Source organism: Merops nubicus, unplaced genomic scaffold (genome assembly GCF_000691845.1).
Source record: "Merops nubicus isolate BGI_N331 unplaced genomic scaffold, ASM69184v1 scaffold6389, whole genome shotgun sequence".
NCBI classification, from domain to species: domain Eukaryota; kingdom Metazoa; phylum Chordata; class Aves; order Coraciiformes; family Meropidae; genus Merops; species Merops nubicus.
In genome coordinates, this window is record NW_008628952.1 from 150,542 (window position 1) to 166,620 (window position 16,079).

Consider the following 16,079-nt stretch of genomic DNA (forward strand, 5'->3'; position numbering starts at 1 on the left):
AGGCTGGATGTGAGGAAGAAGTTCTTCCCCAGGAGAGTGGTGAGACCCTGGCATGGGTTGCCCAGGGAGGTGGTTGAGGCCCCATCCCTGGGGGGCTTTAAGGCCAGGCTGGAGGCGGCTCTGGGCAGCCTGATCTAGTGGGAGGTGTCCCTGCTCATGGCAGAGGGGTTGGAACTGGGGGATCCTTGTGGTCCCTTCCAACCCTGACAGATTCTGATCTGTTTTAGCAGAGGACTTAGTAGTGTTGGCTTGATGGTTGGACTTGATGATCTTCAAGGTCTCTTCCAACCTAAAGGATTCCATGATATTCTATGATATTCAGGCTGCATGATTAAATTTAGGGATTTGAAAACAACTGAATATAGGCTATTAAATCAGGTATTATTGATCTACATTATGAGAATAATCCCCACTGCCTGAATAGGTGAAGAAGAGGAATTAGAAAACCTGGAGTTGACTTAAATCTGTTATTACTTTGTGCAGCCTTAGTTAGGTAACAGAAGATCAGTTGGTAAATTGAAGGATCATGATAGCCAATCTTTTAAAGATTTTTTTTTTAAATACTATGAGGAGCTTGGATTCCTTCATTTCTGTTGAGGCTTTTTCATTGCAGGTATGTACACAGTAGCTTTAATATTAAAATTTCTATCGTTGTTATGACAGTGATTTCAAAAGCTACATTATTAGAAAAAGAGGCATAATTAAAAGAGAAGGGGCTTCTTTCAAGTTGTTCCAGGCTTCAGCTATTTACCTTAATGAATTTAAAAAAAAATAGTTGGGTTTGTCTCCTCCATTTGGATCCCTAGAATAGCTCTTTGGAATGGCTCCAACACTCTGTGTAATTTCAGACTTAGGACAGCTGCTCACTCTAGTCAAGCTAATAAAATTTCACAAAAAAAACCCACATCACTCTTCATGCAGAACTAGATGGAGACAAAGAAGTATCAAAATGCTTGATTTATGTCACTGCCTTGCAGCAAAGCTACTCCTGCTTTCCAAAATACCAGGGTGCATGGTATCATGGAAAGGTTTTGAGTGTAACAAAGAGCCAAGGGAAAAAAAAATGGAAATAAAAAGGAAGAGATGCACTTTTCCTGATGGGATTTAATTGTGCTGTTGACTCTCTCTCTCCAGATGCCCTCTCCCAGCCATCCTGAAGCAAATGAGATACAAAACTCTCTGTGATGCTCCACCACAGCTGTGTCAGTCCAGCAACCAGCCGTGGAGTCCTAAGGATGGGGTTCAGCTCTGAGCTGGGTTTATTTGGGAAATGGGTTGCTTCTGGTGTTCCGTCTGTGACATTTATGGGAAAATCATCTTTACAAGCTCACCAGCTGGTCTTCTGTTGGTCTTCAGACATGTGTGTGTCTAAGTCTGCCATGGAGCAGCCACCTGCAATACATTCACAGATCCATTTGCTGTCTAGTGGCTTGGAGTGATTCCATGCTCAGTTTGAGATGGAGTTGCCCTAAGCAGCTGAATTTCAACGACTGTTCCCTACAATTGTACTTACAGTAAATTAAGTCATTTCAAAGATTTTTTTTCATTTAGACACTGGCAAGTGTTTCTGTATTTAACGTTGTTTTAATTGGGACCTGCTCTGTAGGACTTCTGTGTGGCTCTTAGTCTTCTCTGCAAGCAGATGGGGAAGCAGAGGTTTCTAGAACGCATCTTAGTTCAGTAAAAAGCTAACTGCACACATCTGAAGTAAGCCAGGGTGATTTCCAAGTCACTCCTTCAGTTCAGGATCAGCCCTGGTGCAACCAGATTCCTCAGTTTCATGTGTTTCAGTGGGAGCTCTTCCTCAGACAGCATTGAGTTTGTTTTTATCTCTGTCAAGATTAGTTGGGGGTTTTGTTTCAAAGCCAAAGATAATTTCCCTATTGATAAACTTTTCATATATTATTAAATTTCATTGCTTGGATATCCTTCTTTGTACAAACAACTGGACCAACCCTCCCACCTCAAGGGGCAGAAAAGATAGATGTAGGCCAAGCCTTTGAAGTCCAATAAAAGGGAATCCCATTCTGCTAATGAGTAATTAGCAGTAATACCTCTTTCTTTTGTGGACCACGTGGCAAGAGTCCTGCTACTTCTTCCTCCTCTAACACCTTGTCTTATTAAAACTCCCTCCACTCTTGATCACCAGGGAAAATAGGTAGTATCCTAAAATGGCAGCAACTAAGCAAAGTGCTGGGATAATGGGTGGACTTGATGATCTTAGAGGTCTCTTCCAATCAAAATAATTCTGTGATTCTATACATCTGCTATATTAGTAATATAACAAGTACTTTTTAATTTTCTTAGCTGTTTTTTCCTTCACAAGGCCCTTCTTTGTGAGGTGGGTATTTGAATCATATTTAGAGCCTTTATAAAAATCATTCCTACCTTCTGATACTTCATGAGACCTCCAACCTCTAGCAAATTTCTGAAAAGAAACCTTTTCTTTTCCACAAGCTAATAGGATAGGACTGCATTAGATCATATGAAATTTAAATGCATTAGCTGTTAGCCCAAACGAATTTTCATATAAATTAATATTGTTATTGTATTTTAATAAAGCAATAGCATTTATGGAGTTATGTAGACATCAATCACTTGGAGGTGTCTTGGAACAATTATTGACTTCATGCATCATCTGCTTCTTCACTTCAAAATTTGTTGCACTCTTCATAAATACCATATATCAGCGAGCCATAAAACACATTTTAAATGCCTTCTAGCCCATCACAGGCACTGTTGTTAGAAAAAGCCCCCCGAGCCCCTGACATCCTAATATGTGACTGTGTAATTAAAATTTTGACATATGCAAAGAGTTGTAAAATAGATAAAAGACTATGTATTGTAAATAGAAGTTTAAAGGCTCTGAGCAGATGGTTCGTTTGTGAAAGAGGTATGAGGAGAGCCAAGAAATGACAAACAGATGGCTTAGGTGTGAAGGACAGGCAGGGAAATTTGGAAGAGTTGAGGATGTAATGGACAACTCTCTGAATTTTTGCTTACACTAAGTGAATCCTAAAGCTTGAACAAAAGGCTAAACATTTTCTATTTCTCTATTTGCATTTATATAAACCTCTCAGTGAAAAATGCCCAGCAATAAACCCCAATTAGAACAATCAAGACAAGTTGTGCTCCTATGGGGCTACAAAGTCTATCCAAACTTGATACCACTTGAGTAATAACTCAGGCACCCCTATGTGTGGGCTGAGTTGTCTTCATTCAAACAGAAATATTCAGAATTGTAGCAAAACCATGCTGCCAATATTTACACGTGCTTGAAAAGTAGTTTCAGTAATGAACTAAACCAAATTAACCAGCTGCTGCTCCTTGCTTGTCTACTACCTGTTGTGTTACCAGTATGCTGAGTGAATTTAGTACAGCTTGGTGATTATGCACCAAAATCATGACCCAAAAAGGAATCTCATTTGGGCAGGGAGATCAGATTGAATAATTAGTTATTTTTCTGAAGCAATCAGAAGTCTTAAATCATGACCAGATTAGAATTATGACGTTGCTAAATCTATCCTTGAGTCTAATTTTCTGTTATGGTTTCTCAAGTTTGCCAGGCACATCACCACAAGAATTTCTGCACAAAAATGGGTGAAATATCCCTTTTAGTAATCAAAATAAAATTTCCTAATAACTGTGAAAGTACAGGGATTTTCAGAGTTTTTTTTTTTAACCAAAGAAACAGCCTCATTTTATATCAACAGCCAGTGCCCAGCTGAGAAAATATAAACTTACAGGCATCACAAAATGATCCTCTGGGTAGCCTTGGGAAAACTTTCCTGAACAGATTTTTTCAAAGCTATGGAGAAGGATTTCAGTGATTACCTTCAAGAGAAAAAGAAAAGCAAGATAGAGACCTCAAATCCCTTCCAAAATACCTTCATTCTGTAAATGAAGTAATAAACATTTATTCTTTCCTCTTACTACTTACATTTAAAACAGCATTTTTGTTTATGAAAAGTGAATTTCATACAATTTTTACCCGTGGGAACCTTTTTTTAGGTTTATTTAAAATTAACTATGTGACGTTTTAACTTGAAAACAAAAGAATCACAACACAACGTTTACTTTTGCATTGTGGATTTTCTTGTCTAGGAGGAATTGAAATGGAATTAGTGGCTGGGTGTAGATACTATGGTAGTAGGAGGACACCAAAGTGGAAATAAAACCTGGCCTTTGGTAGCTACTGCTGCATTTCATAAAGGTTTGGTGTTGTTTATTACAACTATTTGAAAGACTAGCAGAACACAATCCCTCCAAGAACCAAACTGGAGCCTTACTACAGTAGTAAATATTATTGAAAACAACAACTACCTGTGCTTGTCTTTGAGGAGTTCCCATAAACTGGTTAAAGCTCATTCGGGGTTTTTCTGCCTTCCAGAGGCTCAGGAGTCATTTCAAGTGGGACCTGTGGAGCAATGCCTTGTGAAGTACAGGTTTCTTTTAGATTTTGCCTATTTTTTTAACTTTATCTACGTTTATTTTACTTACTGAATAAACTCTTTAACCCCTGACAAACATTTTCCTTAGAAATAGTTATTTTTTATGGGTTTTTCTGGCTAGTTGATGTTGTCTCTGTTTCCCAGCAGCCAACATCCTCCCAGCTGTCACTCTTCATGTGGTGAAATTCCCTTCTCCCTGGTGCTCCTACTCAACACCCCTCTATTGGTCTGCTTTCTATTCCTAGGGTACTATAGTTTGCATAATTCTCCTCCTTTTTCCATACCTTTTTCCTAAGATGTTGGTAATTTTATCACCTTCTTGCCTGGAGAGGAGCTGTGTATTTGAGCTGCACATTATTCTCAGAAGGATGAAGTTATTTGATCTCTTTTCTTTTTTTTTTGTTATTTTGGCTAAGAGTGACATTTGTGAAGTTTTTTGTCTCACTCCAGTATTCTAGGCTATCCTGGTTCTTCTCCTTGATTTCCTTTATCTTCTAGGTATCACACCACACCAGCTGTCCAAAGGAGATGAATTTTAGTAGGGCCATTTCTGCTAGGACAGTTGAAGTTCTATCAGAAAAAAAAAGATTACAAATCACATCCTTCCAAAGTTTCTAGGAGCCATAAATATTGGCTCTAAAATTCTGTGTAGGTTTTTGCTAGGGAAATTATTATTATTTTTTTTAATTTATAAATTCTGACATGATTTATAGAAATTATTATGGAAAATGTGCAAATAAAATACGTTGATATACTCCAAGTGCCTAATAGAAGCAACAGAAGCATATAATAAAAATGTATATAACTACAAATTACTATTATTTCAGTGAGGGATTGCTCTTGTGTAAAAATGTTATTTGACTAATAAACAGCAACCCTATTTTGGGATGTGTGTTTTTCAATCAATCTAATGTATCAAAAATTCTGTTTAACTGTGATTGATCCTCAAAACTAAAACCAAAGCTCAGCTCTACCTAGAGCCCATCTGTGCTTCTGAACTTCCAAAAATACTTCAGAGCAATCCATGCAGCAGTATCTAACTTCTGGGTGAAGCACAGAGAAGGCAAAGCCATCCTCAAGACAAATACAAGATTCTTGATGCTACATTTTAAGTTTGAGAATTAAAGAAAAGAATTAAACTGAACCCAGTCAGAGGATAATGCAGGAATTAGAACCTAATTGTAACAAACTGAGAGATATTTCTCCCTGTCAGTCAGTACATTTGTGAGGACATCAATTAGTAAATTTTGCTTTGTTCTCTTCTCCTCTGTGAGGATAAAAATCTTGTTCCAGTGAGGAAGGCTGTGCCCTCATTTACACTGAAGTCAATGATTTCTTCAGATGACTTCACATTTATAGTGCCCTGAGTGAGAGAATTTGACCCATAATTTAAAAAAAAAAATAGTTCTGGGGTTTTGCAGAGTCTTCCTTCTGCAGACTCACTTTACTCAGCCATCAATATTCACACTTTAAAGGCTTCTTTCCATCAAGTTCCATCAATGACCTTTAGAAATTGGTCCCTTCAAATAATAAAAAAGACCTCAATTACAACAACATCTGCCTCCATCTAGCACTTTATTTGCCTTAGAGAAGGGATGGAATGATGATTAAGTTAATGGATAGGTCATTTTCATTTTTCACATTTCCCATGTAAGTGGCTCCATGAATCACCATTTATCTGGTGCCCAATCATGGAAGGCAGCAGCAAAACATCCCTTGACTTCCACAGGCACTTTTCCTGCACCCTTCAGGGAGGGGAAGTGGGGAACTGGCATTAATCAACCCTTACAAGCCATACAATAATATATATTTGTCTTTTCCTAGGGCTGGAAAATAAACACTGGTGTCCTCAGGCTCCTGTCTCTCTGAAATCTCCCTTGGCTGCCTCAGCTCTTTCTCTCAGCTCTCCATCAGGCAGCATCAGGGATAAAGCAGAGGGGAATGAGAGCAAGAAGAGAATTTCTGCACCAACTTTACACACAGGTTGTGTAAGGTGGATACACACCTTGGATCTGTGTCTATTTATGAGTGTGTGGATGGTTATCTACAGGCTGAGATTGAAAACAGAGATTGAATCAAACTCAGCACGTTTTAAAAGGGATCAGAAGCTTTCACCAAATGAAGGTTAAAGTCAGTGAAAAATAAAATAGGCCCCTACCAGCATGTTAAAAAGCAAATAAAGCATCAGTATGGACATTACCTTTGTGCTTTGTTTTCTGATACATAGAATCAGAGAATCCTTTGGGTTGGAAGAGTCATTGAGTCCAACTGTTCCCCCAGCACTGCCAGGTCCCCACTGCCCTGTGTCCCTCAGCACCACATCTCCACGGCTTGGAAACACCTCCAGAGATGGAGACTCCACCACTGCCCTTGGCAACCCTTGAAGGGAAGAAACTTTTCCTCACGTCCAACCTAAATCTCCCCTGGAGCAACTTGAGGCCATTTCCTTTTGTCCTATTGCTTGTTCTTAGGACAAGACCAACCCCACCTCACTCCAAGCTCCTTTCAGGGAGCTGTGGAGAGCCAGAAGGTCTCCCCTGAGCCTCCTTTGCTCCAGACTAAACAACCCCAGGTCCCTCAGCCACTCCTCAAAAAACTTGTTCTCTAGACCCATCAACTTTGTTACCGTTCCTGAACACATTCAAATCATTCATTAAAAAAAGAGGGAGGAAGCAGAACAACTTGTAGATGCCAACCAAGTGGGAAGGAAATATGCACAACCCACAGCTCTCTTAAGAGCAGAAACACATTATGGTGAGAGGCTGTTTGACCATTCCATTTGTTGACAAAGTTATAAAGATAAAGATCATTAGACTGAGTAAGTAGTCAAGATTTACAAGAAAAGGAACAGTAACATGAAAAAAATAGAGATGGAGGTTTTTATTTGAACTGACAAATTACATTTATTATTCAAACACTATAACCATCAACTGGCTTAACACCAGAAGGAGCCTGGAAAGATGAGATATAAAAAGAACTTAAACACAAGGCTGGAGAGAATGATCTGATCAGCACAAGGGCAGTAAAAAAACAGCCCAAAAAGTTGTACTCTGAAAAAAAAACTTTTGTGGCTTATAGAAAAGACACAACTGGGCTGAACGTCATGAGTTTGGCAGAAGCTGGACTTCCAGGCATGAAACAGCAGCATTTTACTGACAGAAAATGCCAAAGGGGAGAAGCTGCACAGAGTACTGCCTGCAAGGTGGGACCAACAGCAGTAGCATCCTCAATAAAGAAATGCAATCCTTAAATAAAGACATATAGGAGCTGCATAATTTAGCTGCCTGTAAATGGAGCCTCAGATAATGTCCTTAGATTTTTGGGTGTGCACACACATAGCTATAAGTCTATATACTGAAGGGACTGGGGTTGGTTAGTTTAGAGAAGAAACTGAGAGGAGACCTTGTTGCTCTCTACAACTACCTAAAAGGAGGTTGGAGTGAGGCTGGTGTTGGTCTCTTCTCCCAAATTCCTGATGATAAGACAAGAGGCAATGGCCTCAGGTTGCACTAGGGGAGGCTTCAATTGGAGATTAGGAAGAATTTCTTCACTGAGAGAGTGGTCAGGCATTGGCCCAGGCTGCCCAGGGAGGTGGTGGAGTCACCATCCCTGGAGGGGTTCAAAAATGAGTAGATGCAGCACTTGAGGCTGTGGTTTAGTGGTTAGGGAAATGTTGGGATGGAGGTTGGACTTGATCCCAGAAGTCCTTTCCAACCAGAGTGATTTTATAAGCATTTTTTTTCTAACAGCAGAGCTTCTGTGTCCTCTGATAGCTTAGAATGCCAAAACAGTTCAGTCTCATGTCAGAGTAGATCAGCTGTAAAAACCAGCACGTCTGGGGATGTGGTAATGCACAAAATCCTAAGGAAAACTTTATTTCTATGGAGACTCTTCCTGTTTAAGCTGTTTTTCCTTATCCACCAAGATATGGCCTGTATTCATCTGGAGACAACACCTATTAATAACATCCAATAGCTCCTCTGAGTTATTAAACCATTCAGGGCCTCACTCACTTTTTACATCAAGGTTAATAATCAGATGATGAGGACAGTTAAAGCTACAACTGCAGCAGCAACAATTTAACACTGTCACCCATTTTATGAGATTCAAGAACGATCTTAGATGGTTTTTGATATGAAAACTGTGTTGAACTGTTTGTAATTAAAAGGTAGCTGGTGGAAAAGAAACTTATGATAACATTATGAACAATGTTTTAAGGAAGCTGCTTGAATCTTCTTTTCACTAAAGGAAGTAGTCTTGAATTTCATGGAAATATATTAACCTGAGGTTCTTTAGGAGTCTGAGATGATCCAGGGACTGGAGGATTTCTGCTGAGGACGGGCTGAGGGCACTGGGGTTGGTCAGCCTGGAGAAGAGAAGACTCCAGGGGAACCTTCTAACTGCCTTCCAATACCTGAAGGGAACCTCCAGGAAGGCTGGAAAGGGGCTTGTCACAAGAGTGTCCAGCAACAGGACAAGGGGAGATGGTTTTAAACTGAAGGAGAGTAGGTTTAGACTAGATATTAGGAAGAAGTTCTTCAGCATGAGGGTGGTGAGACTCTGGACCAGCTTGCCCAGGGAAGCTGTGGATGTCTCCTCCCTGGAGGTGTTCAAGGCCAGGTTGGATGAGGCCTTGAGCAACCTGGTCTAGTTGAGAGGTGTCCCTGCCCATGGCAGGGAGGTTGGATGAGATGATCTCTAGGGTCCCTTCCAACCTAAACCATTCTATAGTTCTATGATACCCATGGCCTTGGGTACACCTAAGAGCTATGACTTCCCAAATCTTGTTTCTGAGAGCAGTCTAGAAATGGATCCCTCCTTTTGGCCTCATCTCTACCTGGCATTTTCTGTCTCTCCTTCCATGTTTTGTAGAGGGGGACCTGTCAGATATTTGTAACTCAGTCAAGTAGTGCTGGTTCAGCAATGATCACTGCTGCTTCATGTCGTTCAATTCTAGATTTGGGGATCCTTAATTAGTTTCCTTATTGAAACTAACAGAATTATTCATGTGCTTACGTGTCTGCTTGAGCATTTGGGTTTTTAGAAACTTATTTTTCAAAAGCTAAATAACAGCTGGAGTTGCTTCATAAAAAAACTTTAATCTAACTCACATGTCCCTAACTCTTATCCCCCTGAATTTCTGCAGTTGGATTTGAATTATGCAGATGTGGCTTCTTTAAGTGGAAGATCTGGGGAAACCTGACAAAAAATGTGGATTCTCCCACAATTATATGTAAATACATGCAATTTATCTATTATATGTTAATAGAAGTTATTTTTAATAGGCAGTGCAAAGTTGAAATTTGATGTAGAAACGTTTGCTATAGAAACATTTTCCAGGAGGAGAAACGTGTTGAAATTCATTCAAGAAATCTTGCTGACAACTTCACTGATTTCTGTTGCTGCTTCTATTTGGGGACAGTTTGTGAAGGGTTTATCTGGTTTGTGAAAAGCTAAAAGATGGTTCTATACATTGTATGATGAGACAATGAATTCAGCCTTCTTGCTGCCTTTCAGACTCCTGCACTGCAGCAACCTTTGAGTTTTAGGATTGGATGCCACGTAGCAAACATCACCCTACAACACTGCAGAGTTCTCACACCTTTAGTGAGCTCTGTGCTGCTCTTAAGGGCTGCTACAACATCCAGATGCTGAGTTCTGCTGTGACACAAAAATCCTCAAACAGCTAGGAAATAGTAAGACCTCTAGTGACCAAAAAAACCAAGACAGTGCCTTTCTCATTTAAGTCAAAGGAGTAACTCACAGGAAAACCATTTATCTAAAGTGTATGTAGCTAAACAAAAACCAGAGCAAAATGCTTCCAACAGTTGTGCATCCAGCCACCTGAGTTGTGCTTTCATGCCCTTGAATGAAAACTCAATTTTGCTGCAAATTGAAATAAAATTATAATTCATGTAACCAGTATCTCTAATGTGCCATAACAAAAAAAAAATACCAATTCATTAGTGAACTACATCACTCGTCGTGTGTACCTGAATTAAAAATAATCATCTCGTTTAGCTAAGGTTCAGAAAACAAGGGTGGAAAAAAAAAAGGAAAGATAAAACCCCATTGCTCAATATCTAACTTCAGTTTGAGGCAGATAATGTGCATGTAGACCTGGCAATATTTGTGTGATAATTTGGTAGAAACAACCTGCTGGAATTAAATTCTCATCCTATTACCTTGCTATCATCGAAGACAGCAATATAACCTTATAAAAGTTACTCCCTCGATGTACATTGTTTCTTTATAGTAAAATGCCATGATTTATTATTTTTATATCCCATCCCTTGTTTTTTTTTCTCTGGAGGAATAGCTGATTAGTCTCACTTCAGGCAGTTTCAACCGGAAAGAGAAAAACAGCTAAAACAAGCTCAGAAAAAAAAACACTACAGGAGCTATTTTGCTCTCTCTGTAATTTGAAAGAGCTCTTCAGCCACTCTGCTGTTAAATTCCACTGGGTTCTGCTGGAAGAAAGAGAATGCTGCAGGCGAGGCACTGAGGAATTAACTTGGGGTATTTTTTTTTTTCAGCTGTCTCTGTCCTTTTTGCAAAGTATTTTTAGATTAAATCCTTGTTGTAGCCTAAAATAAATCTCGTCCTTGAGATACGTAACAGCAAATCTTATTTATTCTGTGTGGTGGTGAGAAGTCTGTTTCTCAGGCATCACAAAAAAGCAGGATTCCACTCCTATGGGAAGAGGAGTATTGAAGGTGATGCTACTGGAGAAAGGGTGTCTTCTTAGTGAGCACGTCTGATGTGTAGGTTAGTGTCTGCTCAGGAAAAGGAGATCTCAGGGCCAAGTGGACCTGAAGAGCTGCTGATCACACCACACACAGTTCATGGCCATGCTCTGAATGCCCCAGCTCCCCGTGGCTGCACCACGGAGGCACATTCCTGACACATCTTCCAGAAGAGACCTGGTGAGGGTGCTTTGAGATGGCAACCAAAGTGCAGTAAGGGGAGACAACCAGGAGGTGTGTTCCAACAAGGACACCACAAAACCACTGATGCAGATGTGCTGGTTTGGGTGGAGAGGTGCAGAATAACAACACGGGAAATGATTCTGTTGTTCAGATGTGATGAGGATGCTGTGGCACTGGCTGCTGATTTCAAGTGAAGTGATAGTTTCATACGACCAAAAAAACCCCAAAAAAGTGAAGCCTGCAAGGAAAATGTTACGTACCTTTGCAAGTTCCCTGGGTGAGGAATCAGACATCCTGTGGAAGAGAAGATGATCCGTGTTATTTCAACTGCTTCAGCAGAGCCCACTCAGGGAAACAAATAACAGCTAAACAGAACAAACCCAACTCTTCTTCCCCAAACCTCAAAATTAGGCAACAACTGTAGGGCTACAATCTTCATGCTATCTATCATAATTCACAATATCTATATTTATTATGGGCTTATTTTAATAATCTTTAGATGCACTAGAAGAACATTTTCCTTTCGAATTTAAGAGAACAGAAGAGTTTTAGACTACTCCGCTATCTATCATAATTCACACTATCTATATTTATTATTGGCTTATTTTAATAATCTTTAGACACACTAGAAGAATATTTTCCTTTCAAATTCAAGAGAACAGAAGAGTTTTAGACTACTCATATTTATGAAAGGAATTACATGATGTGATGTGCCAGCAGGAGACAGGATATGCCAGCCCAGGAGATCTTTTCCCACTTCTATTTCTCTCTCAGTGTTCCTGTGTTCCTACTTAGGAGACTGGTATAATAAAAGTGGTCCTCATAATATGCAATATATTTTTTCCACATTACTGTAATAGTGCCAAAAAGGATAACCAATGAATAATCATAATAAAATATATGTAAAGGGGATCACAAATCTCCCTGATGCAGAACAGGAAGAATTTATTTTCAAAGTGTTGCTAATGACTTTCTGCCTGTCCCTTTGAAAATTACTTTGAGCTTAGTACTATCCCTTGGAAATCCAATTCATAAATTCACAAGCAGCATGAAATTCCAGTAGGAAATAAACCACTTTTATTCAAACGTATTACAGCATGTTAATGCTCTTTCTTAGCACATAAAGTGCAGTAAACACCACGCTGAAATCCAGACAAGGAGGGACTGCCTCTGCTCTCATTTTCCTCCAAGTGCTTCTCTTCAGCACGCCCAACTGATCTGCTCTGTCTACAGGGTGAGAGAAAGTTGCTGAATTTCTAAATATTGCCACCAAACACATATCAGGACTCTGGAAATAACTCTTTGACTCCTTCTATCATATTCTCCATAGCTCTGCTGAATACCTTCTGCTCAGGGAAGATGGAAAAGGCTCCTCACACCACCCAGCATTGCCAATGTGGTTTTGGTTGGTTCAGGTCAAGAGCTGCTCAATCCTTTTTCCTCTTTTTTGAGGGAAATCAGTCAGTATACTTAGAGAATCATAAAGAGATGGAAGTAGGAGAAACAAAAAACCAAGAAGCTCAGAACTTCCTCAATAACTGATGGGAATGATGGGCCCTGAGGATGCCCAGGGCCTGGAAGCTCCTGTCCTGCATCTCAAGAGGCATGGGACCACTCAAGAAGGCTTCATGGGAAACCTCAAGTCTTGCTCTACTTCAGTTCTCTCCAAATGTTGAACACTAAAGGCAAGTGACCTCTGCTGAATGTCAAGACTTATACAACCTTCTCCAAGAATTAAGGAATTCATCCTTCTCCAAGAACTAAGGAAATCATCCCGACACAGCTCACTTCTAATTATAATTTAATGCTTTTTATTAGTTGTGTTAAGGGCCTGTAAAACAAAGGGCAACTTCATCGACTACCATCACTGAATTAGTGGAAAGACAAAGACTAAAAGAAAGGTGGAAATATTAAGAATTGGCTGATTTGGGATCAATGCTCAAGAATCTATATTTATCCATAAATGCTGTCTTGATATCTCCATAGCTGTATGATGTATCTCTGTTATCACTGTGTTGATTTATAAGGAAGGTTCTTAAAGCTGCCAACGCTTCCAAACAACCATTTTCACAGGTGAAAAAAAAAAGTTTTGCTGAGTTATAACCTTTCCTCTAACAATTTAAGGATCTAAGTTTATAGAGTAAATGAGGAATTTCAATTTGTGGCAGGGAGTGCATCTGTATCTCTTCCCTCTGGGATAACCTATAGCCAAACAGCTTCTTGAAAACACTATTTTTTATTAACAAAAGCATTGTACAGAAAATCTGTGTCAAAAAAAACCACCCTATATGAAGCTAAATCTCCCTTCAGACACCACTCCTGGGACCTGGGAAGGGTCAGGTCTTGAGGGTTTTTCTACAAGCCTCCATCAGCTGAGGCTCCAAAGCTGCCCTGACCCCAGCCCTGGACTTCTTTTGAGCTCATTTCTTTTGAGCTCCTTCCTTTTGAGCTGCAGGATCCCAGATTGGGTAAAACATGATTGTCACTCAGGAGACAAAAGAACCAAAACCTTCAGCATAAACCACACGAGCCCTTGCCTGCTGAGAAAGACCCTGGATGCTCCTATTCCAGCTCGATGGCAATAGATCAATTTTTTTTGTATTTTCCACTTTACTCTCTTAAAACTCCAGGAATTCAGTTATCATGATGAATAACAAACACTCTCCTGCACTTGACTAATGGCCTCTCTTAATAACTAGCTTGTACTTTGGTATTCTTGCACTGTAGCCTCAGAAGAGTTCAGTGCATTAATAAATATCAATTCCAGTTCTGTCATTTCAGGCTTAATGCAGCCGAAGCTGTCTTCAAATTTGAAAATCCACTCCTAAGACAATCACATGAATATCTCATTGTTTAAAATTAAACAGCTAAATTCTCCTTAAACATCTGAATGCAGTTCAGAGGAGTTCTTAAAAATACTACTTAAAAATACTAAGAAACTGCAACATTCATGGATATCAATGAGATCTGATGATATCTAACATCTTTAGAAATAAAAACTCTGGTTTATACCAAAATGTTACTTGTTAAGTGTCAGGTACCCACACCTGAATATCTTCTTCAGAGAACTCTGTATTTCATATCCAGAAATGTTTTCATTTCCTGGAATAGCTGTGTTTATTACTCCAATAAACTGAATTAGGAAACACAGTTATTGGTTTCCTAACCAGGCTGAATTAAGTTTCATTAAAAAATAAAATCTAAGATTCCTGTTTATACTTGACATAAAGGCACTTAAAATATTCAAACAACCATATTCTTTTTTTTTTCCACGTTCTTTTAATATGGAGATAAAGAAATTCCTTCCTGCATTAAACCTGGAGCTATTCTCAACATTTCAAATGGATTGAAATATCATAAATAAAACTTTTAATTAAAATATCTATCATATACTGTTGCTATACTTATTAGGTGTGTGATTTTTTTTTTTATATTTGCTGTAGATCACACTAAAAATGGTACAATGTCTGTATTAAGCTAGCAAGGTGTGGATTTAGTTGTAACTGCATGGATAATGCTCCTGTGGCTCCTGCTGAGGCATTATCGTACCACAACATCTGGCTGGGCTCTGGTGGGCATCATCTGATACCCTTCTGAAAGCTCTGCCATGACATGACCTACTGTAGAGGAAGGAACACAGGTACCTGGGAGCAAGGTGAATGGCTACAACATCAACACTGAATGCTTCAAAGCAGCTTCCCTGCTGCCCAAGAGGGTCAAAATACAACAGTGAGAAGAATCTGCAAAGTTCTTTTGTTCTCCTGTGTTCTTGACTTCACTACCAGGCTGCAGCCTGTAGACTCCCCATGCCCACATCCCTGAAGAGACCTTTTGGGAAACCCACCTGAGAGACCACTGATGTCCATCTTGCCAGGACTTGAGCCTATGACATGGATGGCTCCCACACATCTGGTCCTGTGGACAACAGGCCAGGCAGAAGCTGCATGATCAAGGGCAGCAACAAATCCTGAGCAGGGGTAAACCAGCTTGATGCAACTCCAACAGCTCATTGACCTTCGCTGGGTTCACCATGCCTTACCTGTAGGTCTTCAGTGCAGCCAAGCTGATGTAGAAACACTTTCTTGTTGGAAATCTCACAATAAGAGGGAGTTATACCGTTGACTGGAGTCTCCCTGTGACAGGACTTTGCTCCAACTGAATTTGGAAAGGGAAAGGCAACAGCTGCTGCTCTGGGATGTGTCTACCAGCACTTTGCTTGTCACACCCCCCACAGAGCTCTTCCAGATGTGTTTATTAATGAAGAATCACTGAGCCATGAGCTAATTCTTTTATCTACACTTTTGTCCCAGCAAACTGGTGTTTAATTGTCTGAATAAAAAGAAAATATATAAATAAATATATGTAAAATATATTTAACATTTTTATATATTTAAATATATAAAAAAATGTGGGTGGACACTGTAGCAAAGTGATTTGTATTGATTTTCCTCACTGAAACAGTTAAAAAATCCTGGTTATTTCCCCACAGGAGCCTGTTCAGTGTATTTCTAAAAACCACAGAGCTGCTTTGGACTGTGGGTGGGTTATTGTACACTAATATCCACTTGCTAGGTTTTCAAATGATAGATTATCTCCAACAAAAATAATTGTGGAATGAAGCTGAAAAGGTTCCCTAAGCTGAAAAGTTGCAGTTACCTCTAAATTTAATGGCAGGGTCTGTACAATTTTTTTTTTTTCC